At 41.9% G+C, this 27,819-nt stretch overlaps 1 protein-coding gene across 2 annotated transcripts in view; it reads right to left on the reverse strand.

Annotated features, from left to right (window-relative positions):
* Positions 1-27,819, reverse strand: part of ANKRD11 (ankyrin repeat domain containing 11) — a 173,306-nt gene extending 145,487 nt beyond the window's left edge. For both annotated transcript variants that reach the window (XM_055000781.1, XM_055000779.1), the window contains exons 1-2: positions 27,596-27,819; positions 5,964-6,043 (exon numbers count right to left, since the gene is read on the reverse strand). The gene's annotated coding sequence lies outside the window, so the exon portion shown is untranslated. The remainder of the gene's footprint in view (positions 1-5,963; positions 6,044-27,595) is intronic.

Genomic DNA, 27,819 nt, shown 5'->3' on the forward strand with positions numbered 1-27,819 from the left:
AAACAGTTAAACGTGAATTTACAAAATGGAACAGTTGGGATGCATGGATTATACCTCAAGAGATCTTTATTTAACACTTGGTTGTTACACTCTGCCCACTTTTGCCCTAGTCACTTGATTGAAGAGTGAAGGACAGGAAAGGGAGCCAAATGTGTGGGATCCTTACAAAAAGAATCTTTTGTGTTCTTCAGACCAGGAAGCCCATAATGATGCACTCCTTGTAAAACAGAGCATTCTACATGCCACTGAAGCCTGCCTCTGACCAATCGCATGCCATGCTGTCCTCAAATGCAGTGCAATGGGTGGATGTAGTTCTACATACGCAGACCTCTGTCATTAAACACAAGTACTGTTTATATTTGTAGTGACTAGACCAAGTGTGGATCCTCCTCTTTTTTTAAGCAATCACTTTTACTGGGGATGGGGGGAGGCTTCACCCAGAAAAAGGGTTTCATAACAACAGCTACCAACATTTACTCAAGCAAATTAGTCAATACCCTCAATCTGATGTGAGAAAAATCTTCTGAGAAAGATGTAAAGAGACACTAAACAGTACCAAATGCAAATATTTCCCACTGCCCCTAGATCCAAAGTCATACTACTGGAGACTGTAAACGGGTTTCAGAAAATTCTGGCAGCCATCTTTAGCATACAGCCCAATAGACAGGAGTGTTACCACTGGGTAGACTATTCATATACACTCCCTGGAAGGGGCAGAGTCAAGAAGCCTCATTAAAAATAACTGTCAGAAAGCTTCAAAAATACTTTTGATTAAGTAAATTCTACTTTCCAGAGTCCTACCTGTGTTTGCAGCAAAATTCAAAGGAGTGGAATTTATAAGTATAGTCCTGTCACACCTTAAAAATTGACAAAGATTTATTTTTACACAAGCTTTTGTGGAACTGAACCCACTTCATCATGTGCATGAAGTGCGTCCTCAATGGGTTAGGTGTATGTTAGATAGAGAAAAAACATTTTCTTCATACCCATGTAAGGTGCTGCAAGACTCCTTTTCCTAAATTCCATTTATCTTCTTCAGTGCAAAACAGACTCAGAAGAATAAAAGCAAGAGGGCTACATGTTGTTGATCAGCTTCCAAAAACAGTGGAATGAGCAGCAGCCCATTCAATTTTCCATGTCTCAGGATACAGGACAGGCACTCAAGGAACACTACACCGTGGCTTCCTTCTTCTCCTAGATAATACACCTCCAGCCCCAAGCCAAACCTTTTCTTTCTCTATGCCCTCCACTTCCTCACACAGAGCAGAAGGCCAGTACTAGGAGAAATACAGCATGCCCCTGGAGAGGCTGAGTACAAAAAAGCTTCCCCTATATCCTATGCTATGCCCAGACTGTAGGGTCAAGAAGCTGGTTTTTAATCTTCTGTAAATCATACACCAGGCACTACCCAAGCTTATAAGATCAATTGCTCGGTGGTGCTGCAAACCGCCACCCCCTAAGTAATTTACTGTAAATCACTGTGTGTAGCCTGAGGGTATTTGGGTCATTTTTACCCCTACTGCACTGAATGAGAACCTTAAAGGAGTATATAGGGTGAAACTGACAACACATCATATTTTCTCCATTTATTTATATAACCATACCCTCTGATGTCTTTGCTATTGTGCTTTTTGCTATTGACAAAGGAAAATACTCAATAGTTAACAAAGGGTAAGGGTTTTTTCCCCTTTGTAGTTGGTATGCTGAATGCACCATCTTTTTTAATTATTATTTTTATGACTTTGGGATGTATTAGTAAAACACACTCTTAATTTGGCTGAGGGTTTATAATTAAAAACTTGAACCAACTTTGGCACATTGTACTACATCTGAAACTGTAACCAGGAACGCTGGATGAAATACAGAAATTCAGAGTTTTAATGGAATTCTGATCCTATAAATTCTTTCCCTTCTGAATTAATGATTGCACCACCCCATTCATTCAAGAATCAGGAAATGCTAAAATGCCAGGGTACCCAAGTCAAAGTGCTAGCTGTTAATGGGAAAGGGGCCCCATTTTGTCTCAACAGTTTTACCTGCACCAGGACTTGTGGGTTTTTTTTTCAGAAAAAAAAATTGATGCTGGAAGCAGGTGTGAAACTGCCTTTTCTCTTCAGGCCTCAGATTTACAATTGTGTTCCTCCTGGGAGGTCAGAAGGAAGTAAGACTTAAACTTGGAAAAACAATCCTGCTTAGCAGCACTACCATATTCACCCTTTTAATCTTACACCTACACATGCATTACAAGCTCCGCGAAATACTGCTAACAAAACCACCATCAAAAGGCACTTCAACCTCATTCCTGCACAGAGGAGCACTGACCCTTCAAGCTTCATGTAAGAAATGAGAACTACACCCAGGGGTTTGATGCTACGGAAAGATTCCAGCCACCAGTCCACGAAATACTAGCTCCGGGTGATGGTGACAAAAAGCAGAAAAACAAGAGTGCGCTGCTTTGGTGAGACCAAATGAAAAATCAACGAGAAACAATATGAACCTAAAGCACATGCCACAGTGACAATAAGTGTCCTGTGGCATTTAACAGTTCGGCCATGTTGTATTTTTTACTGTACTTCCATTAAATTAGGCAGAGTGCTACAGAGTTTTAGCAGAGTGCTACAGAGATGCTTTCATGCAGTTCAGGCACTAACATGGCACAAAAGAAGTTACACAGCTGCCGCTAAAGCATTTAGATGCATCACTGCTCCGACTTCACCAAAACCAGGTTACTCCACAGCAAACCTAGTGTTCTTTAGGACACAGCCATACTACTACTGGAGAGACATCATACTATTGGAGAGAAACTCTCCAACTGAACAGGCTGTGAAGAATTCTGGAACGCAAAAATATTAACATTCAAGGCTGTCTCCACCTGTGACTTGAAACATGCTGCATTCTTAAAGCAAAACGTGCTCGCTCACCTTGAGCTCATGAGAAAAGGAAGGGTAAAGAACTAAATAAAGGTCTGAGAAAAAAAAACTGACAGTCATAACTGTGCCTAGAGATCACCCAAAGGTCTCACAGTATGAAAAGAAGTCCCAGCTGAATGCCTGGGACTTGAGGCACACACCAGTGACTTCCTAGTCATGGCTTATTTTTCTTTTTCAATCCCAAAATATCCACTACAAAAAAATAAAACCAAATCGGAAACAAGCATTAAACACAGCAATAATCGAATTAAAAAGACACAGTTGCAGGCAGGCAATCAGAATACCCCAAAAGCTAGAGACTCAACGAAGTTCTACAGGCTATCGCCAAGCAGGACACTGCCAAAAACTCCTGGGAATCTTGTCTGGACCAACTGTCACCTTCTCAACCTGCTCGGAGCCTGTTCGTGGGGAGAGTGGAATATAAGTATAAATAAATAAACAAATAAAACCTCCCATCTCTCCCCTGCAGAAAACAAAAACTGCTAGAAGTCCTCCACAAAAGGTTGGAATGGGCCCTGTGTGCAGTGGGTCACGCTATTTGCAGTAAAGTAAAAAGGCATTATCGCTAATACCTGGCCAATATTCTGCTTTAAATCAGCTACCAGAGGAACAGCAAGCTGTTTTTTCCTTTCAGCTGTTATCATTTTTTCTTTTGACAGACACACAACCAGCAGATAAATCACAACGTCTCTGCTTAGACTGCTGTCCAAGCAGAGGGTCTCTTGGACACTCCAAGCAGCAGCACACATGCCTTAGAACATTCTTATGGAAAATAGATACGAAACAGGAGGGTGCTCCGAAAGGGGGCAGCTACTGAAGTGGAATGAAGCTTGAGCTTCCTGATCAAAGTTTTAAACAAAGTGGCAATCGTTATTTGTTCGGCAAGTTTTCACAGTCTTTCATACGGCTCTTAAAGGAGAGTACAAAATCCATCAAAATACAAATTAGCAAAACATGCCTTGCCCCACAATAGCTACGTTAAATCACGTGATCTGGTAGTGAGATGTAGGGAGGAAATCCTGGGTTTTACCCTGGTTATGTTACAACATTCAGTTGCTCAGGAACCCATTCACTAATAATCTGGTTGTTAAGATGCCCTAGCAGAACTTATGGTAAAAATAATCTTTTTATAGGCAACTTTCTCCCTTCTGTAAAGAAACCCTTGGCTTTAGCTAAGATGCTGTGATTTAGTGGCCCTTCCCAGTTGAAAGTAAAAGGATGTAGTCCTACAGATGGTGGCTGTTCTAAAATCTGTTCAGTGCTTTTCACTTCAAGAACCGCCCCCCCCCCCCAATTTATCAACACCGGTCCACACACTGGTGGCAACAGAACTGGCAAATCTGCATCTGCAGGATATGAATCCTTATTCTCTTCTTCTTCCTCCAGAAGTGAAAAGGAGGGGGGAAATGAGCCTCTTCCTCCTACCAGACAGAAATTCCGTTTCTCTCATTGCTGGACGGATAGTCAAAAACAAACATTTCTCATTCAGTACAGAAAGGTTATATTTAAGTTTTAAATATATAAACACTCTAAAGATGCCTGAATGAAAAGCAAAACCTTATGTGCACAGATCCAGGATGAGTCAGGTCTGCCGCTCGAGTATTTGCACATGACCGGATGGCCGCTCTTAGTGTTTGGCCTCCACTCTGTTATGAGAGCCCTTCTTAATTACATGTAAAGTGTTCAAAATATCCTCACAAGTCATTCCTATAGAAGCACGACCCGAGTTGCTTTCTCAAATTATCCAACAGTAATTGATAAAACCTTGAACAAAAACAGCCAATACAAGTTTGTAACTTTCATACTAACAAGACCCTCTTCTCTGCCTCCCTCTCCTGCTACCACCTGAATGCCCCCTGAAATGCTGCTCCTGGGGGGGACACAGGACACCCAGGAACAGTACCGTGTGTGTGTGTGTGTGTGTGTCAGAAATGCCCCCCTTGCTCATGCAGAAATTGGGAGATTCCAACTGATACGCATCATCTCAAACAGAAAGGCCATATATACTTTTTAAATATAACAAGTAAAAACTTGTAGTCTACGTGTTTAGTTGAATAGGCTCTAAGAAATCTCATGATATGCTTGCCTGTAAAGACACACTGAATCAGCAGTCAAGGGCTTATGAGCCACCATAAAACTGGCCGTGCAATTAGGCACTAAGTTGGTCACCTATAGCAAGCAGTAACTGCAAACTAACAGGACCACTATGACCATGCACAACCTGCCTAAAAGGGAAGGAAGTGCACCCATCTATGACGGAAGGGGAGAGAACAGGCAACTTCACCCTCAAGCCTCTTTTCAAAGTTACCACACACTGTGCTGGAATGAAACAGAAATCAACAAAAGAAAAATCTCTTGCAATAAGAAGGCCTCCAGTAAAAGTAACTTGCGATATTTGGCCAGTAGAAATGGGCACGAACCAGGGGGGAAATGAACCGTGTGGTCCGTCGCATTTCACAAACCATGAACTTTCACGAATCTGCCCCGGTTCACGAGCCGGTTCGTTTGGTTCGTGAAATCGTCACATCCAGGTCAGCAGAAGGTCATTTCTGGGCCAGCGGAAGGCCACTTTCAGGTCAGCAGAGGGTCTGCAGGAAGTCCATCCCCTGTTGCCTAGGAAACTGATTGATCAGCACCAGGCTGTCTACAGTGACGAACCAAAAAATGAACCAAACAAACCAGCCTAAAGTTCATGGTGGCTCATCAGAAATGGGCTCTGACGAACTTCCAGTTCGCAGACTACAAACCGGCCCGGTTCGTCATGAACTTTGGTTCGTATTTCGGTTCATGCCCAACTCTATTGGCCAGTTTAATAACCTAAAGACATTCTCCTACACTACAAAACTCCCTGATTCCAACTCAGCCATTCTCTCAAGTTCTATTAAAACAGTTGGATTTAAGAATGGAGAGTGCAAAAAAAAAAAATCACTGCCTTAATTCATATCTGTGTCTTCCTTTCATATTAACTTTTATATAAATTATTCCTCTGATCAAGGAGAAAGTACTTAAGTAAAAAGGCAGTAAAGTATTTACCGACTCCATAGCTGAAAGTAGTAGTTAGCAGGACATGGATAAAATCCAAAAGGATGTCCCCTCGAACAAAGTTCTGTATCCTGAAAGACAAAAGTTAGTTTGTATAAATATTAAGACTCATGGTCTAACCCTCAGGAAAAAAACATGTTAAAATTACACTGCCTGATAAATCCATAAAAATCTCTTTTGAATTCTATTCTTGTGGTGCTTTGCTATTCCAATAGCCCATTATTAGGACGAGTAGAAAAACACTTCCAAGAGATAGTGTAATTAAAGTTTCATAAATATATATTTTAGTGATAGAAAATGGTTCCCTGGCTCTAGGCCTGACCACAGGTCCATTTAGAAATGACTGCAGTCTCATTGTCAAGGTTGTCCTCCCACCTCCAAGATGTGGTTTCTTCTCAGAAAAGGGTTTAGATTCACAAAGAGAAAAGAGTTCAAATAATAGTTGACAAAATCCTGTCAAAAAGCCAGGATAAAATGAAGACATCTGTTTTCTTGGCATGGGGCAGAGAGCATTTTTTTAAAAAAAAACCTCTGCCATTTAATTTGCACTAACCCTTACAACAAGCTGCTGATTGCAATAACCTAGGATTCACCAAATTATATAACATGTTTACCCATCATCCAGGCTGCTGTCAGAAATTTTACAAGGCAAGGGAATGGAAAGAATGCGTGCAAAAATCAAGATAAAAGGATACAATTTTCCCCCAAAGAAAAAAATTACCACTGCAAATAAAATTTAGTGTCCAGAATTAAATACACAAGCAGTAACAGATGCTATCAATGTAAATCAGCGCTTACAAATACCACTGTTAATTCTACCTACCTTACAACCATCCCATGCTAGCCTTTTACTATAAACAGTAAAAGAAGAGAGAAATATTCTTAAATAAAATACTCCCTCCTTTTAAAATATTACCCTCATAGCTATAAAAAACTAACCACTACCTAAGGAATATATCTGGTGTCTGCTATTAACATTCTAGAAGAAGCAGGTTGTGACTCATAATTGCAGAGAAGCCAGCTGTTAAGTCAAAAAAGCCAACACTAACCTATAAAAGGAAAAGATTTGTGCATTCAAAAGCTACATGTACAATCTTTACTAGAAAAAGAATGCAGAAAAAATTAAATATGAGCAACGCAATAATAGCGATCACAGAATGGTCTGAATGTACATAATGTAGTTCTATTGCTCAAACTAAGCTGGTTTAGTCTGGCAAGAACCCTTGGATGGGAGACCACATGTGAACCCTATGCAATCCTCTGAGGAAAGCATGGGCCATTAAATTTAACAAAAACAATACAAGTAGACCTGGTCTTCAGAGACAAGCATTCAAGTCCTCACTAAGCTACAACCTCTGAGAAATCAGTTTCAACTGTGCATTTTGATAGCAAAACCACCCTCAATGCTGTAGAACAAGTAAGAATTGTAAAGCACTTTGTACAGCAAAACATTTAAGTGATAAGCCACACGGATTCACTCAAAGAGACAAGGAACATATCCTACCCCAAACCAGCTATGCCCATTTAACCAAGGAAGAACTCTCTTGGGTTTCAAAATTAACTAGTTTTCTTATAAATATGGGTGAAAACTACTGCATGGAAACATCTGAGTCTTTGCCTAGTTCCAACTACATCACAAATGCCTGTACAACATACTGAAGACCACTGGTGAACTATGAAAGTGAACCCATGTGCTACAATGCATGACAAGCCAATCTAGACAGCAGAGGATAAAAACTACGCCATGCCAAGTACAGAACATTCCATTTGGAGAGAACCTCCCGATATGTTTAAAAATGCCAAAGCAGATGGTGAGCAGTCCTGACTACTATGAAGCCAGATTACTAAACCAGCAATATTTGCTGAAATTAATCTGCACAAGAGCTCCAAATGCTGAACCAAAACGTGGAATGTGTGCATTGATGCTGAAGGTTTCAAATACCCGGGGGGGGGGGGAGGGGACTGCTGCTTATTTAATCCTGAAGGCAAGTCAATGCATCTCTATTTGGAAGTTATTCACTCTGCATGTATCAACCAACTCCCCCCGCCCCCTCTCTCTGGCCCTATCAAGCAATCTAATGGTAAGAAAAACCAAAAGATTTATTGCTCTGCTAACCGGATGCTTCTAAAGAATGAACAAGCCACCACATACTACTGGGGCAGGGATATGAAGCCTCAAGTGGGGGAGGTCTTTCCTCTCCTCCCAAAATTTTCCCATTTTTCCAGTGGCAAAACTGGGGGGGGGGAAGGTGTTGGAGGGAGCACTAATGATGTTCCTGTCTTTTTTCTTTTGGAACGCTTTTTATGACAAGATTTTACTCCCTCAAAATGTACAACATAAAAAAATTATACAAGACAATGTACAGCACTTGCTAATGATAATTCCTATACTGTAGACAAACAACTTTTAAACAATAAACATATCCCTGAAAATGTGTTAACAACTTTGGCAACAATTAACATGCAAACATGTTCGATAAATTAAAGAGCTCTGTGTTTTCAATGTTATAAACTTCATATCCAAGCATGCTGAAAAATCCTAACTTTTACAACTGAGAGAGACTGTTTCTGTCCAAATACAGTTGCTTTTCTTTACTACAAATTTTCCTAACTTCACCTTATTTCTTTCCTGTCTCTCAGATGGTAAAAATTAAGATATACACGCTAAGATAGCACAGAGAGCAGCAATTTACATCTTTCTCTTATATTAGTGCATACTAGGTATATTTGCAATTTTGCTTGTAGAAAACAGGCATTTGTAGTTTTAAATTCCATAAATATGCCTATTTGTACAATTTCGTATGCCAATGTAGAAATTATGGATTTTAAGCTGTTAAAGGAGCAGGAAGCTTACATTTGACAGGGAAGTATTGGATTTTTTTTTTCAAATTTCAATTATTTCCTGGAAAACGAATCAAAGATTCCACTCCCCCCCCTCCCCCCAGGAATTTTGCCAGAAATTTTACACTTTTACTCAGGAATGATTTTGCTTGAATCCGGTTACCTGCAGACACATCTAAACACTTTAGTGCACTCAGCCTCTAAATGCAGTTAGAAAAGAGAAACCGGACTGGTAGCCTCTGAAACAGGTTCTCAAGAACACCCAGATAGAAGGAACCCTGTGAAAAAAACAAGCTGAGAAAGGGGGCACATTTAGGGGACAGGTGGCAGATGAACTTCGCGGGTAAAGTGAGGAACAGATGGGGAGGGAGCATTGAAATGAAAAGCAAAGGAGAGCTGATTAGTTTTCAGCAGAGCACTTTCTCAAAAGACAAAGCAAAACGCCTTTCTAATGTTACACTTCTATTTCTGTTAGCTGCCAGGGGGATCTTTTGCAATTCTAAACAGAAAGCAGGCTGTGTGCCATACTGAGGAGAAAACAAAGCAGGTAAAGCAACACATCTGATCATGCCAACCAGGTACAACTGTACAGGCTTGCAAAGATTACAGATCTTGCAAAAGATTACACTTTTTAAAGCACAAATTTTAAGTCTCCTCCACTCTTCTTTAATAGTTGTGTTATACAAGAACACACAGGGTTATTCCAACTTATCTTCACAACAACCCTGTGAGATAACAAAGACAAGGAGTGATTCTTCCAAAGGCATACTGTGAACCCAATATAATGGCTTAATATAAATTTGAATTCAGGTCCTAAAATGGTTTTTGTGGGTTTTCCGGGCTGTATTGCCGTGGTCTTGGCATTGTAGTTCCTGACGTTTCGCCAGCAGCTGTGGCTGGCATCTTCAGAGGTGTAGCACCAAAAGACAGAGATCTCTCAGTGTGACACTCTGTCTTTTGGTGCTACACCTCTGAAGATGCCAGCCACAGCTGCTGGCGAAACGTCAGGAACTACAATGCCAAGACCACGGCAATACAGCCCGGAAAACCCACAAAAACCATCGTTCTCCGGCCGTGAAAGCCTTCGACAATACATCAGGTCCTAAAAGTTTAATATTCTGTACCTTTTTTTGAAATTTTGCTATACGCGTTTGTGCTTACTTAGGCACACAGTTACACAAAACCCCAGTCTATGACATCTGAATAGTCCAAGGTGCTCACAACACAAGAAACCTAATTTCGTTTATGTTCACTGTGTTTGCACGCCACTGCAGGGCTATTAGCCTTCATTCTAGTATTAAGAACTGAGATTTTATCCTGCAGTCCCAGATCCCATTTATGCGTGGCTGTATTTTCCAAAGATGTGAGGCAGAACATTTTGTGGTACTTCATTTTTCTACAGAAAACTTTGCCATTACTAAAGGTTCCTTGTTTCATAAAGCTAACAATGGTGAACGCATGCCACAGCACGAGGCAAGTTTGGCAGTTTTGTGATTAACGTTGCCACGTGATTAGGATGTGAGAGAGTGCACCGGTATGTTTTATTGACTTCTAAATGGGGCACAGTGGCACAAGCGCATATTGGCTTAAATTTTACAAGTATTATTCCAATAACAGTAATTTCCAAAAAAAGTTTGAATGTAAATATAAAAAATAAATCACACTATATTTTTCCTAATCAAATATTTCAGTTCCAGAATTTGTTGCTAGGGAGCATAAAACTAACATGGGGTATATTTAAAGTTTTACTAAATAAAAGACCAAACAAATGTGCTGAACCAAATTACGTTCCATTCAGAGCATCCAAATATTTTCCAGAGAAATTCTAGAAATGTTTTATTCATTTTTTTCAGAAATCTCACATCATTGCTTTTTACCCTGTAGCTCGTGACAATATTTTTATACTGCAGCATGCTTCATTCCCATTTATGAGAACTATTATTGCTAAGACACAAGGAGCGCTGTGCAGATTGGTGGTGGCAAAAAGTGCTATCGAGTCATAGCTGACTTATGGCAACCCCTGCTGGGGGTTTTCAAGGCAAGAGAATAACAGAGGTGATTTACTATTGCCTGCCTCTGCACAGTGACCCTGGTCTTCTCTGGAGATCTCCCATCCAATTACTGCCCCAAGGCTAACCTTACTTAGTTTCCACGATGTGAAGAGATAGAGCTTGTCTGGACTATCCAGATCAAAGTACCATACATATTACTCACATTTATTGGGAGGGAACAGTAACTCTCTGTAGTATCAGGGCTCAGGCTGAGGTTTCAAACAGGGCTGACTGTCTTTACTGAACAGATGCAGTCTCTCATATAACATTAGCATTAAAAAAGCCTCCTGGGTAAGTACTCTCATTTGGTTAAAAAAAATCATGCCACAGCCATCTGAAACTCATGTGCCAACCCTCCTAGTTTAACAGAACCTAACAGAGAGCAAGATGTCACCAGATTCACGCAGTTGATAGGTTATTGACTATTCCAGCCACATTTACTGAACAGATCTATAAATGTCCTGGATCTAAAGCACATTGTAATAGAAGCTTTTGTTCACATTTCATCTGGAAGCCTGGATCAAGGTCATATGTGACACCGCATGGTATTTTTAATATTCAAGAACTCAGAATGCACATTCCAGAGGACGTGCATTCTGAGGATGTGGCTTCTTTTATTGAGTCCAGCCACCTCTTTTAGGTTTCCCTGTTTTCCTAATGCCTTCCACTTTTATTAGCATTGTTGACTTTTCCAGAGAATCTTGTCTTCTCAGATGTGACCAAAGTACGATAGACTCAGTTTTGTCATTTTAGATTCTGCAGAGAATTCAGACTTGATTTGATTTAGTACCCCCTTATTTGCCTTTTTATCCACAAAACTCTCCTCTAGCACCACATTTCAAATGCATCAATTTTCTTCTGCTCAGCTTCCTTCACCATCCAACTTCCACATCCATACATAGTAATGGGGAATACCATCGTTTGCATTATCTTGATCTTGGTTCCCAGAGAGACATCTTTAAGAATCTTTTCTATCTCCCTCATAGCTGCTCTTCCCAGTCTCAATATTCTTCTGATTTCTTCACTGCAATCTCCCTTTTGGTTGATGATTGAGCCAAGGAATAGAAAATAGTGAACAATTTCAATTTCTTCACTGTTACCTTTAAAATTGTGTAATTCCTCAGTGGTCATTTATTTTGTCTTCTTGATGTTCAGCTGTAATCCTGCTTTGGCACTTTCTCCTTTAACCTTCATCAGTAGCTGTTTCAAGTCTTCACTATTTTCTGCCAATAGCATGGTGTCATCTGCAAATGAATTGTTAATATTCCTTCCACCAGTTTTCACTCCACCTTCTTCTAGATCTAATCCAGCTTTCCTTATGATATACTCTGCATAGAGGTTGAACAGGTAGGGAGATAATATGAATCCTTGTCTGACAACTTTGCCAATTGAAAGCCATTCTGTTTCCCCATATTCTGTCCTGACAGTAGACTCTTGCCCAGAGCATTTCTCATAATGAAACAGATTCAGATGCTTTGAGTAGGACTGAGGTACTGCTGAGTACCATGAACAGTCACTGCCTGGCACAGGTGACAACCTATCCCACAAAACACCACTGCCCAAACACAGAGACCAAAATAATTAATACGAAACATGCATGCACAATGCCCCCTGTTAATGAGTGGCTCTAGGATTCGTACAACTGTTCTGATTTAGGATTCAACATGATTAAAAACACATACACAAAACCACCATTTGACCAAGCTTCTCTGACAGGTTTGAAGAATCTCCTATGGAAGCAGTGCACTGGCTTCCCAGTATACCACATTGTGCTCCACTCCACCCACCCCCAACATAGGAGAAAATAATGGCCTTTAGGCCAATCAGAAAAATGTCCAAACTCCAAAAACAGAATTTGGTAACATGTAGTGATCTGATGTGCTTTTGCTTCTAAGGTTCACCCCCATTACTCAAAATGAGCACTCACAGCAACAAACATCCATGAACCTGAACCCTGCGTGGAGCCCTATAAAGAAGGCTTCTATAAGCAAGATTGACAGCAGCACCTGGGTGATATTAGACAAAAAGGAGAAGTCTCTCACACTCTGGGCAAGAAAACAAGAGCAATCCACACTCAGGTCCAGAATGTTAAATCCATTTTAAATATTTCGTAAAATCAACCCTCTAGAAGAATTTATCCCCCAAAGGGTAGGGGAAATATAAAACTAAAATTCCTCCATCACTTATATTGTTTTGAATTCAAGGCAGGATGTAGACACAGCTTTCTTGTGTATGTGACTAGTCAATGGATTTTCAGTTCAATTGCCTGGAGAAATGCTCATATGCTCCCCTCTCCCAAAACCATAATTCAGTGTTCACACTAACTGAAACACTGCAGTTTGAACTAAAACGCAGTCTGGACTAAATGAAGCTCTGCCATCCAAACCAAGCCTTCCACGCCCCTTTTTTATTAACAGAAAATTATCTCAAAATAATGCTCTCAAAATTGCGATAGTGATGTCCTCTTAATTCTTGAGAAAGGGATCTTGATTGATCATAATGCTCTGAACAATTATTTTTCTCATTTAACAATACCATAAAGTCACCCAAGCTTTAGCAAGCCTATGAAGCAAATATTTTTTAAAAGCTGAAAGTGAAAGTGATTAGCATTTATTAATATCCAATTTTCTGCCAATATTGGCTCCCAAGCCTATCTACAATAATTAAAATCCGTAACGATGATAAAATGTATTAGTAAATCAATACCTGTTCAATGCATGTTTATATATGCATATAATTGTTGCAGAGCAAATCCAAGAGAACAAAATACAAATTAAGATGTTATCTTACTGATATCAACGATAGATGATTACAAAGCAGTTTGGCAATGTATATGTTTAATCCTATTAAAAGTATCACATTACAACAATTGATAGTTTGCACGACCCACACTGAACTGTACTGGCTTCTCAACTTTTAAGAAGCAAATGCTAGAAGCTAAGGCAGACCTTTTGCCAATATGTTTCTGTACTCCAAAAAGGAGCAGAATCGTTTGTCTTATTCTAGGCCTCAGTTACAGGCTCCTTCTTCAAAAAGCCCAAGAATAAGAGTTTATAATATTTTTGTCATCTTTGTATTTTGCTGCCTTGCAATCATGAACTTCCCATACAGCCCTTTTCTCAATGCACTCCCAAACTCACACAACTATCATTCCCATCAATTGGCTCTGTCTACAGCATGAGTTACACTAGGAGAAAACCATACAGCAACAGGCTATTCGGATCAAATGCCCAAATGCTTTTAGGATTCAGACTTGAAGCTGGCATGCAGGCTGCCAGGGGCAGTTCCCCCACAATACATGGGAGCTTGTCTACGCTTGGGCTTTCGAACCCTCTCATTCCCATTGCAGCTTCTGTTCAACCAAAAAGGCATTCGGATGAATGCTCGGGAAGAGCCTACAATGCAGAAGTGTTCCTACATGCAGAATACGGAATACACCAGGCACAGTACTTCTACGGAAAGATTACCTTTCTCCTTATTTTTGTTCTCGTGGGTAAAAGTCTGATTACATATACGTACGTCTGAATTTTTTGTTCTTTATTTTTTTAAAAAAACTGCAGAAAAAGTATTTAAAAATTACTTGCCACTAACAGTTAAACTTGTAAAAGCAGATCTTACCAACAGACATATCAAGTCCACCTTTTCACCGTCCAGTTTTGACAATATAAACGATTCAAGGAAGCTGGAGTACCTTTCATTGTGTTCAGAGACTTCCCATGTTGCCCTTGCAGACTCGGAAAGTTACACAAGCCGTTTCCCCCTCATCTTAGACCCTGCCTAAGGTTGCCTGACAATGTTAAATTAGAAACAGTTTGTGCCTGCAGCAAGCAACACAAGGCCCACAAGCCACACGCTGAGACATTTGTGCAGCCCACTACTTCCAAAAAAAAAACCCCGAAACTTGAAATCTCAGCTCCCTCTTCTTTAATGTTTCTGGCCCACATGGATGTAGAAGCAGGTGTCCACACACGAAGGCAGCATTTAAGGGTGCGCTAATGCTATTTTTCAGCAGTGTGACTTCTAAAGCCCACACAGTATTCTCAAGGCCTAAATCAGACAGAGGGCTTGGCAGGTAAGCAGGAATCTCGTTCATTCTGGGCTAGCCGAAAGATTCAAACCAAAGAGAAGACGTGTCTATTACCTCATGCCCCCAATGATGCAACTTGCATCAGGCCACCAAAATCTAGAACTTCAGTGAAGATTTCTGCTTCCTGATAGGTCCTACAGTGATTACTCTACCCATGTCATGTGCTTTGCTTTTGCTTCCACACATTATAGGCTGTGCTTTGCCCTTCTACGCTGCAAGCAACAACAAGATCTGTTCCACCAGTCTATGAGCACATCAGATTGATTTACTTTGCATAAGAACTACACTGCTTCCAAGTTTAACGGGATTTTTGTTTTCCCAAATGGGAATCAAAAAACCTGTGCAAACCAGAGAAAGAATTGATTTGCCTCTACAGCAAATGCCTACACCTCCAACATGGCACCATGTTCCTGACAGAGAACAAAAGGGCAACAACCTTCGCTAGCAATGACTCAAGAAAACATGCACAGTTTGTTAACTTATCATTAATGATAAGTTATTATAAGAGATATTTTTAAAACAGACATTAACAAAGACTATGTCTTGTATTTCAAAACATTAACGTTTTCAATGGAGCTGCATGACACAAGAAGAAAATGCTACTAATTAAGCAATTTGATTACATGAATATAAAATACAAGATTCTAAATCCTATCATGAATAGATCCTGCACAAATTCTGAGCCCACTGAAGAACCCAACTCATGACAGAAGACAGTGTTTGTAAAATACTCAGTATTTACAGAGCTGAAAGATACTCAAAACATTGCAATCATGTTATAATTTTTATGAAGCACATCTCCAAGCAGCCAGGGCTCCATCCCTGAAAAACTGCAGCATGACTAACACAGCTCCGTTATAAAAGGCAATGTAACCTAGCACTCGTTAGCAGTCAGTGCCACACTAGACTGAGTTTCCATGACAACCCAGGGAAAAAATATAAAGCAAACTACAGTTAAGCGAAAATTATACTCCATGACAATACATGCAAAATGCAGAAATATTTGCAGTATGCCTTCTGATGAAGCAGTTCAATGTACTCTTGCATATCGACCAAAAAATTAAGAACTGTTTATTAATCATTTATCCTTATGTGTTTAGCGCACTTGTCTTTGACCCATTTGAAGCAAACATATTTAAAGCTTTAAAAATCCATTTAATCTGAGATACACCAAGAACCTGGCCATTCTTTTTAACTCTAATTAAAAAGATTCATGATTTGGGCTTTCAGAATCTGCAGTTTTCATTGCTGCCGTCCATGGCTGGTGAACGTGTTTTTTGCATGTGCTTCCCAGGAGAGCACAGTTTTGAATTGGCTATTAAGATGCTCAGAATTCTGAAATAAATTTGGCTGAAACTGGAACAAGAAATTGCTTCCTTTGTTTGAAGACTTGCACTTTGAATGGTTCTTTCTTGTATGGGTGGTAAGCTGTCTAAAAGTGTTCCATGAAGGAAGAATAATGACATAGTAATTCACTAGTTCTGTCAAATACATTAAAATAGACAGCCAAAAACATGCAGCAAAGTCTCACACCTGAAACTACTCATCAATTATTTTGCTCAGATCAACAATTCGTAAATGCAAACATAATCGTCTGAAATAGGCATAAAGATGTTCAATTTGTGTAATCTCTACAATGGTTGGAATTTTTCCACCTGAATTTGAAGTGAAATGTTTGTTGCACATCACTATCTGTGGAAACCATATATAATTTGTGCTATTTATTCCATATGGAATTGTCACTCTTCACACATTTGGTTGGTTACTTGCAAGCATTAGAGGATTTAGACACACAGCTAACTACAAACAGTCCAATCCTACTGAAAAGCATTGCCAGAGATGGGAATATTAGACATTCCGGCCAAACAAGTCCAGGAAATCAGCAGGGCCTTGAACCCACGTGCAGGCGCAGCGGCAGACTGTTCCCTCTCCCTTCCCCCTCCCCTCATGAGTCATCAGGACTGGAACCGTTTGCGGCAGCAGAGCTACACGGGGCGGGACAAAACCAGCCACTCCACCTATAAAGCAGTGCACAGGATAGTACCAAGAGCGTGTTATCTTCCGTGAAGTGTAATGTTTAAGCACGCTGACTTCAGCAAACCCCAGTGGGGAGCAGTTGCTAGATGTGTGTCTGAAGCATTATTTCGCTAGTCTAAAGATATGGAACAAAATTTGACACCAATAATTGAAGTGAGAAAATATAAGCTGCGCTGAGGAACAGCAGCAGTCCCACTGTGCAGTTTGGTCTCCAAAAGCCTTAGCTTAAAAAGCAATCTGCATTCACAGCCTCGTTCTTCTGACTCCCTCCTAAACACTGCTCCCTGGTATCAGCTCAGAAAGCACCCACATGGTCTCCTGAAAATGACATGACATTCACAAAATCTAATTCAGGGATCAAAACTCACACACAAGGAGGGGAGGGGGAGACTGACCTGCAATTCCAAACGGCCAGGCCAGGAGTTTTATGACACTGTCAACACCAAGCATCTACTTCCTTCTAGGATGAATGAAATCCTGCCCTCAAGTCATAGCTGACTTATGGCTGACCCCAGGTGGGGTTTTCATGGCTACTCCAAGGTAAACACATTTTTCCTTCTTGCTTCAAAAGGAAAGGCACTTTGCAGTTGCAGAACAACATCGTAGTTCTACAAGTTTAAATCACTCCTCAAAACAAAGAGACCTTACTAAAGAAGTTGGTAGGCTGCCTGGCTTCCAATGGCAATAGAATATTCCTTGTTCTATGTATTAAAATGTGCACAAAAATAAATTCCATTAAGAGCCAGATCATATGATGCAGAGCTCTGCTGCTGGAGTGCTTAGGAGCCCAAGGTGACCAGGACACTTCTGTCCTTGTTCCAGGGCCAAGAAGCTCCTGCCCACCACACAACACAGAGATGACTCACAGCAGTGTCCACACTGTGCCATCAGGCAGGCCAGAAGCCAAGCCAAGCCCAAATGGCCCTCGGAAACACCCTCTGAGGGGCCCCATGGGAGCAGCTGTGCCTGGGAAGTGATGCAGGCCTTGTCACCCAGAGGCAGGGGCTGCTGCAATTACTTTAGATCAGTGGTAGGTACAGGCACCTGATCTCTGAAGTATGCAGCAGGAAGAGCCCAACCAAGCCAAAATCTTTACAAGGCAGAGCCATATTTACAAAGCACTGCTGCCTGCCTTACAAGTGGTTTCATGATGATAGCTGGAATTGAGACATACAACACCAGAAGCTTTTTATAGACCAAACTGTCTTTTATTTTCAGTGGTCTTCATTGCACCATGGTGAAAAGGTACATTTTCAGTTGAATCCCATAGCGATTTTTAAAATGCCGAATTCCAAAACAAGCCATGTGTTATGACCCTTACTTTCTCTAGGGTAGACTTTGCCTTTAATCTTTCCCTTACACCCTCTGGGTAGATTGCTGCCACCAGGAATATTATATTCCAAGATATTTTATTTAAATTTTCCCTTTTGTAACGTGCCTAAGCGTCAGGCTCCTTCGTGGTTCTATGCGGCCCTGAGGATAGGAATGGGATATAGCAATGACAGCTACTCTGCGATATAACAAAAACAAAATAAATTTTTCAAGAAGCGTTATCGGTTTCATAAAAGTAGTTCTCGGTTCATAAAGTTGCTTCATTTAAACTCATTCATACAGATCTCTTCTAAGGCTTCACACACAGTTAGCCTTTCTCTAACTCAATATTTCTCACAGACATGCTTAAAGTTACTCGGGCTGCACACAGCTGGCCTGCTTTCTCTAGACTCAATATTTCTCTCACAGAAATGCTTAAACCTGCTCAGGCAGCACACGGCTGGCCTCCCTTTCCCTGACTGAGTGTCCTTTCACAGACATGCTCAGTTCAGGTTCCACTCAGGTTCTATTTCTCTCATAAATACTTCAACATACTCAGGCAGCCCACAGCCAGCCTGCTTTCTTCGGACTGAACCTTTGGCTCTCCACTCCGTCTCAAACTGCATTCACTCCGCCCACCCTCTCAGTCATCAACCAATCATATCACTCACTCACCCCTCTCTTTCACCCCCACTCTTCACCTATCTCACACCAAGCATTTAAAGACACATGCACGCATTTACTTGAAATCATTATACCATGCAATACAGGTCTTGCAAATCGGTCTTCTGAAATCAATGCTCTAATATGTCATCTAAAAATAACTGGCACAGAATGGTTATAACAAAATACTGGTCTTAACTTTTAGCTCAGTTGATTTAGTTAGCACAAAGCCTCTGACACAGGAACTAGAATGCTGAATGCAAGCATAATATATTATTGCAAACTTCAATGACCACCCAAAAATTTTGCTCATCAAAGTAACTGCAGGCAGGGTCTGAACTCAGAATTCACTTGCTTATTACTGGCAAGCATTAAGTTACTTGATAAAGAAAAAATGGTGCTCCAGTTCTGTTGACGCGTCAAACAGAGCAGAAATTTAAAATGGACTACAAAGCTCACACGTTGGAGGAAGCCAGTGGTTTTGTCTCACATTTCCATCAAGCAGCTTAGGTAGACCCTCAGCACGAAAGGCAGATTATAAAAGAGGCAAATATATGAGGCATCCATTTTATTGCCCCAATAATGTTCTGAGATAAGGGAGGCAAGAAGCTGGCCCACAGTATTTTTGGTTGGTTTGGAATCGGAACCCAAGGCTTCCCAGTTCATACAGAAACCATGATCACAGCAACTCCCATGTCTTTTAAAGGAAAGTTAACTAGACAGCTGTCCTCAGATGCAGAGGAGGACATGCAGTTCAGCCAGAGTTAGGCCCATCCAGTAGACCTCACTTGATCAGGAATATGAGAAACACTTAAAGGGATAACAACCCGGTGTGCCATGCAGATCACCTGGCCAGAACCGAGAGCACTCACTGGCATCAGGTTTTCAGCAAAAAACCCTTGACAAATCTAGCATGCAGATCAGCCCTGAGAGCGCAACTCGTTTCCAGCAAACAGGCCTGTTAAAATAAATTTAACAAGAATAAAGTCAACTTGGATATATTTAAAACATGTAATGCACACAGGATCACCGCATATTGCCAGTTGGACCACAGATCTTCCCAAAAAAACCACATATGCTCACGATGAAATAAATGCGGCTAATCTTTAAGGTGACACTGGAATCCTGTGTAATTTTGCTACAACAGACAAGACAGCCAATACAGAATTACACAAGACACCTTTGTAAGTATAAAAAAATGAAAAGTGGAGAACACAACATATGTTGCCACAAAGAGAACCACAATGTGCTTTAGTCATCAATTCACCTGAATTGGAAAGAACAAGATTTGACAGAAGCTCCAGAAAACAGCATCTCAGCACACGGTATGGTAGCCCCGATAAAAAACAGTGAAGCAACTTCTAGAGACTACTGGTATACAAAATGAAAGCTCCACAGAACAATTCCCATTGCCAATGCTTTCACCATTCCCATGCTGGTAAAAAAAAAAAAATCATCCAAAATGCTAAATTAATCTGTGTATGTTTCCTAAAAAGCTATTTATAGGTAATTCCACACGTTAAAAGATGGTCTCTACAGAGACCATTTTGAACTATGAATAAGCTCATGTACTTAAAATAGAAAGGGTTTTCAATGAAATGAGCGTGTCTTTGTAATATATGGAACACATTTCAGTAAAGTCAGTTAATATCTGTAATTTCTGTAAACTCATTTTTCAAGGACATAAAGTATGAGTGAAGCATTTTAAAAAGTGACATATTCACAACAAGGTGGTGCATCTCCTGTTCAAAGCTTCTCTCCCCACCTCTGGAATGTCTGGTTTCCTCCTTTTTGCCGCCACACCCCCCCATATGAACTCCACTTAGGATCACACCATGTGCCTAATGACTGAGTTTTAACAGCGGCATGCGTCCTGAATGCAAAATCCTCTCCAACTATTTCCTAGAGACAGGCTAGTCACACAGAGGTTGAAAGGGAGCAACACTACCAGGGAGCTATGGGAAACAGCCAGCCACTCTACTACACAATTCACAGTCTTTTTTTCCCATTACGTAAACACATGCAAATGTTGCATGGCAGCTTCTTCCAGATGCTAACACTATAGTTCCCACATGTGAAAAACAGTGCACACAGGAATCAATATAGTATTTCTAGTCTTAAGGCAGGCCCAGATGCATCCAAACTCCCAAAGAGGTGTGTGGGGGCGGGGGGGCTCACCTCTACATTGTGACAAAGCCTTCTTTATTCATGCAATTTAATTTCACTGCTTTGCCTACAGAATCTTTCCAAGGTCATATTTGCACCGTTAAAAAACCTTGATAAAAACTCTACCTGTAATAATTAAAGGAGATGAAAAGGATTAACCCAATAACCTTTCAAAGAAATCCACACAACGATTTATTATTTTATAAAAGCTTACATACCTGAATTTAAAAGGAGTAAGCGGCCTAAATATGGCGAGAATTTTGCTCTAACCAACAGACCCATCTTGACTTTCTTTGAAGAATGAAAAGGCTGCCTACAGACTCCTCCAGGATAAATAATTCAGGACCTAAATGCCAAGGGCAGTGCAGCAAACTGAAGTGTTGCGTTTATCCAGATGGCAGGGACAATACAGAGTGTAAGATGCGGCCCCACAGCACTGCCTCCAAGTGACTGCAACCCTGACTTGGGTGAAGGGGGGGGGGGAAACCCAGCCACAAGAGGTCCCCTGGCCCTTCAGTGCAACAATAAAGGAGTGCTGCACATTTTCATACACAGGGGGAAATGTCTGCTAAATCCAAAAACTGATTCTTTTTTGCTCTGTACTCACACATTATTCTGCTGAGCAGAACAGACTCACACAACAAGCGAAAAAAGATCCAAGCTTCCGGGAAAACAGACAGATTTCAGGTACTAGCTAGAGTCTGAACTAATTCGTGAAATTTGCAATATCTGACAGAAGCAAAAGGAGCCTTGCAGCATCCCGAAGACTAAGAGAACTGCTGAAGCAGAAGCTCTGACAGAAGCTACTTTCGGTCAAAGCAACTGCAACACCAGAAGAAGAAAACATTTCAAATGAAAAGGAGATCAAAAGGACCAACAGGATGCCGTAACTTTTTCACTGTTACATTTCAGAACTCTATAATGCAGCAAACACAATTTAAGTTCACACAAAATGCACCCCTTCTTGTTTCCGTACAGTCATTAAGTTTCTTTGTTTAACCAAAGGTTGTAACAGAAGCTTTAGAAAAGAATGTATCAGAAAATAAGGGTGCTGCTAACCAGCATAAATGGGCAGGTCTGGCCTTGCTAAGTGAATATCAGTGCTTTCTTCTATGGGCAGCAGGCCCCAACTAGCATAGCTGCCAAAGTTTCAGTTCATCTGAAAACAGAGTCAGAAAACATAGGATGACATACTTGCCAAGCAAGTCACAGGAAAACCTTTTCCCAGCTGTGTAAAATTTGTTATTCATTGCCTACCTAAAATCACTTGGAAAATTCTGAGTTGCAAAACAGTAAGTTATAGAATACATGAAATCTCCATATTGCTGATAACAGAAAACCATAATATTTGGGATGCCTCTTTTCACTTTTTATTTCTTTACAAAATGCATACACAATGGACAATGCAATCTAAGAAAGCAACTCTGTTAAGGTAAAAGATGACGGATCCATCTTAACAAGAAATCATCTAGGTCTTAAAAAAATACACAGTATTGGGTACTTCCTAACAGGGATTTTTAGTACTCTAATCTGACTCGTAAAACATCAATCCTATTTACTTGGGGAAACACACATTGTGGGTCTAGTTATCAAGCAGACATGTTCAAAATGAGACTGCATGAGACTTTTCCGTACCTGCAAAGATCCGCTAGGTAGAAAGCAGGATCAGCATCTATTATCCACCTTTCCTCTGAGGAGCTCAGAGCAATATAGATGGCTCTCCCCCTTCTCTATTTTATCCCCAGAATGCCTGTGAGATAGGTTAGGTAGAGAGAGTAAATAGGCCTAAGAGAACATATAAAAATATAAAAGCAGCAACGCTGGACCAGGCCAGTGGTCTATCTAATCCAATATTCTGTTTCTCACAACCAGACACCCTGGAAGGCACACAAGCAAGGACCCAGAGAACAAAGCCTTTCTCTATTGCCCCACCCAATTACTGGCATTCAAAGGCACAATGGCTCTGAACATAGAAGTCCCATAATAATTTATTCATCATAACCACTGATGGGCCTTTCCTCCATAATAACAGAGAGAGGCTTGAACCCAGGTCTTGGCAGTCTTAGATTAACACTCTTAACTATGCATGACACCATACGGGCTTTCGACCCACAACTATCTGACAATGCTTAATGTAAACCTCTCTGAGAAGAGCATCACTTGAGTTCAGAATTTTAACCTTATACTCAAAATTCAAGCCAAATCCATTTTGACAAGTAATTCAAAGTGAAAGCTTATGACTGAGGCCCCAGGTCATTTGACAGATACGCAACCCTTAAGAGTGCAGCTGGCCGTGGGCCTCACCAAGCTCATGGCCGGGACCCTCCAGTTTCCCTTTCAATCGCAGCCCACGCACTCCAGAAGCTACCCTGGTTTTTTTCATTCTACCAGCCAAGGATTCTCCAGCATGAGATTTCTTCCAAAGTGAAAACAATGGTCCAGGGTCTCAAATCCTCCTCTTTCAAGCAGTATCTGTCAAGTTTCATCCTAAGCACCATGTTCTCCAAGCTTCTTGGCATCTACATTGGCAACCAGATTGCCAGGCAGCACCTCAAAGGGCAAATCTGATCGATAGGCCTTCAGCTGCCGACATCTATTACATGGACTTCAGTATGAGCACCATCATCATCAATGGCTTATGGTATACTCACACAGCCATCTGCTTCCTTACCAGCTCAATGTATTCATGCCTGGCTTACCCTAAATTCCACTCTGGTGGTTTCTGGTGTACCTCTCTCCCTATGAGACGGATCTCCAAGCAATGGGTTTCAGAGTGCACTGTTCTGTTCTAAGGAGGACTCTTTGGATGAGATGGCAGCCACTGGACACATCTCTAAACCCTGATACTGATCATTATAAGCCCATTAATATCATTACAGGATTTCAAAAGGCGCATTTCACCCAGGAGCTGAATAAATGGCTTTGCTACAGGCTGACAGCAAACAGCAAATCAAAAATTGAGCATTCCAATTCAAATATCCGCAAACTGTTGACATAAACATATTTGAGGCAGGCTACTTCCAATGTAATTACTGAAACAATTACTGCAACAAGAGCTTGCCAAGACATGCTTTCTACCTTTCTGAAATCCTGATACTACCCAGAAAAACTTCCAAAAGCAGAATTCAACAAAAAGGCATTCCTCTAGAAAGATGCAGTGTTCGCTTCAAGTTGCAACAAAGCTAACCAAGAACACTACTGTATTTTTCACTGAACCATACAAAGAAAAGTTCTACCCTTAAAAATATTCCACTTAGAAGGTAAGAGCAGCCACCAACACTGCACAAGCAAAAATTACTGCAGATCTGATATTTGCATAATGTTTAGTTACATTATTTATAGACCGCCTTTCTCACTGCAATTCAAGGTGGATCACATAGTGTGAGTGAACACAATCAATAAGACGGAACAGCAAATATAACTATGCAACAGGGTTTTGACTGCAGAAGTCTGAAGCAGAGCGGAAACAAAGGACAAGCGTTTAAGCGTGACACATTAAATGTGAATATAATGTGATACAATGGAACCTCTTACTCCACACACAAGTCGGTGGCCGTCCTCTACTTTGAATCTTAATACCTATGACTGCTTCCATGCTGCTTTAATTTCTAACAACTGCCTGATCCTATTGAAGATGTTAAATCAGCTCAAATCAGTTGTTCCACCTATAAAAACAAAAATTCATATTTTGCTCCTGTGTTTGCAAACTACATCCAGAACAGCCTTAAGGAAAATAAGAAAAATACTACCCAAACCAGAGATGTTTACAGCATATCTGAGAAGGCATTATAAGGATATGGTTTTTTAAAAAATCACAGCCGGTTATATATATTCTATCTCATTTACTGAAAAAGCAAAGGCTGCTGGTACAATATGATTAGCGTAGCTTGACTAAGCAGACTCTTGCTAAGGGAACATTTGTCTGCTCTGCTGAACAACAGAGAAAAAGCAGAGGAAAAGAAAAAATACATTTTTTCCTGAGCAACCAAACAATTCTCTAAACTGCATTCCATTAAAACACAAAAATATTAACCATTTCGATTTTTTCATTTGCTCAAAAGACCTCTCAGAAAAAATGCCTGCAATACTGAAAATACCATACAACCAATGTGAGCCTTATCATCATACAACTCCTTGGTATCAGTAAAAACATGGTGTATTCTAACCGCATCAGTTCTAAAAACTTCAATCCTGAGCATATTACAAGGCACTTTTCAAGTAATTTGTTTATGATACCAAATCACCTTCATGCAACCTGATGCATCCATATTACAAGGCAACTGAATAAGTATCCTAAGACAGAGACACAGCCATCATTCTCTCTTCTAGCCTTAAACAGCTACTAGCACTTACATATTGTCTTTGCCTTGTCCAAACCAAACTAAAACTCACCGCCAAGGCCACCGTATGTTCAAACTGGCGTTGACAATTCTTTGTATTTAGTTCTTAAGTAGAGAGGAGTAATCTATGAATCCCTACTGCTAAGTGCCACCAAATCCTTTTTTCCAGCATCCACAGTGGACATGTGTGGGAAGGGCAACATAAAATCTCCCTGCAGCCATCACTGGCAGGCGACGGCATAATTTCTAATGTCATGGTAATGCCAGTGTGATAACTTAAAAACTACCCTAGGAGATCAAGCGTGCTCCCTCCCCTGCCACAGGCATCAAATTACGTATGCTGCTGCCATTATGTTGCCCAACTAGGGCAACTATTACTGATGCTTTCAGGTTAGAGAAGAAGCATATCCTGAGCACGGCCTCTCTAATACTGGTAAATTTAACCAAGAATAAGAGAACCATGTAAACAATAAAAATTGGGCTGATTCTACCTACGCTGCACAGAGAACTGTATCCTACAGTACAACTTGCGGGTGCAGTATTCACAAGATTAAATAACATTTCTCAAAGACCAACAAAAGTACGTCAGTCTCGTAGGAGAAGTTCTACACCTTTTCTGACATCAATACAACATATGCTATTTTGTTCCAGACCTTGTATTTAACAAGGAATTCGATGAACAGGAGTTATTTCAAATTCATGATTTATAATTTTCATCCTTGGTTCATTAAAGTCTCAAATCTTAGCACTGGTTGAGAATTCCATTTAAAAAGTAATGTTGGAGGCCCTTTTTTAAAATTAAACTCCTTTTAACCAAAATATCTTTTGCTCCAAGTGTGTTAGAACAAACATCAAGACACTGAAATTTTAACAACTGGGGGTCAATGGGGGCAGGACTAAGCAGACATCTCATATTTTCCATCACAGCCGAAACTACTTCTAGGAATTTCTACTACATATTTTCAAACACAAACATGGTGTTCCTGCTGGCTGATTTAACCCTCTTTACCTATCTTATTTCTGGAAAGATCCCTGGAGATGCATTTGGCTTTAAAAGAAAGCCAGGGCCCTGCTGGCTGGCTGTAAGCGGCAGGCTTGCTGGTGACAAGAGAGATCTGTGCACAAAACCAGGCAGCGGAGGGGGAGGGGAGAGAAGTTCCTTCCTGCAGCCGAATATCAAAACAGCGCCACAACTTCCAGCGCAGCAGCGGCGGCGGCCTGGAACACACCAGCCCTTGTGCCTCAATGAACAGACCGGTTTTGAATCCGCGTGCATGCATGGCTCACAAGACAGCTGCTTTCTCTGGGAAAAGGGCAGAGGGCACTGGAGGGCTCAGCTCCTCCGGGCTTCTTGGGGAGGGGGGAGGAGAGAGAGGGACGATTTGCCTTTCTAAACATGTAATCAATCCTCTTTCTTGAGGGAGCGGGCCGGGGGGGGGCGAAGAGAACGGGGTTTAAATTCTGCTTGGAGACCTGCAGCTGCTTTTTATTTCTGAAGAGCACAGAAGGAGAGCGGCAGCCACCCCGGGCGGGCGGGAGGGGTGGGGGGTGGGGAGGAGAGGCTGAGCCACTTGGAGATGGAAAAAAAGAAAGAAAATAAACGCAGAGGGGCCGGCCGCGCAGGCTCGCCTTCCGCGCACAGCGCCGGCCGAGATGATGATGAAATGGGAAACGGAAATTCACAGGGCAAAGTCAATTTCACTGCCTCCATGCGAACGCACGGCTCCCCCCCCCCCCCGGCCACTGCCACCACCACCACCATGCAGCCAAACCTGCGGCCTCTGCCCCCCCTTGGAAAGGCTCGACCCCCCCCAAGCTCTGCGCCATTTGCCTCCACAGCTCCCCCCGCCCCGATTTGGGCGCCTGGCTGCCCCCCCCCCCACGCTCCCCCCGTCCCCCCCACCAGACACGCGCGCGCACGCCCCCTCGCAGCCCCCCACCCCCGAGCTGCCGCGCCCTGGGCCGGGCCGGGGGGGCGCCCCTCCTTCCTCCTCCTCCCCTCGACCGGCCCCCAGGGGGGCTGAAGGGCCCGGGGGAGGGAGCCCCTCCTGCGCCCCCAGCTTGGCCCGCCCCCTCACACGCCCCTCCCCCCAGGCAGGCCCCCCTCAGCACGAGGCCGGGTCTTACCGGCGCGGCCTGCAGCGCCCGCGGAGGCCTGACGGGGCGGCGGGGGGCGGCGGGCCTCTAGCAGCCCCGGCGTCGCCTCCTCCGGCCGCCCCGCTCCATGGCCCGCCCGCCTGCCTCCGGCTCCCTGCCTCGACCGCTGCTGCCAGCGCCGCCTCCCTGGCTCGCCCGCCGGTGGGTCCCGCGCCCGCCCGCCAGCCCGGCCAGCGCCGCCGCCTCCTCGCAGC

Source organism: Eublepharis macularius, chromosome 16 (assembly GCF_028583425.1).
Source record: "Eublepharis macularius isolate TG4126 chromosome 16, MPM_Emac_v1.0, whole genome shotgun sequence".
Classification (NCBI taxonomy): Eukaryota; Metazoa; Chordata; class Lepidosauria; order Squamata; family Eublepharidae; genus Eublepharis; species Eublepharis macularius.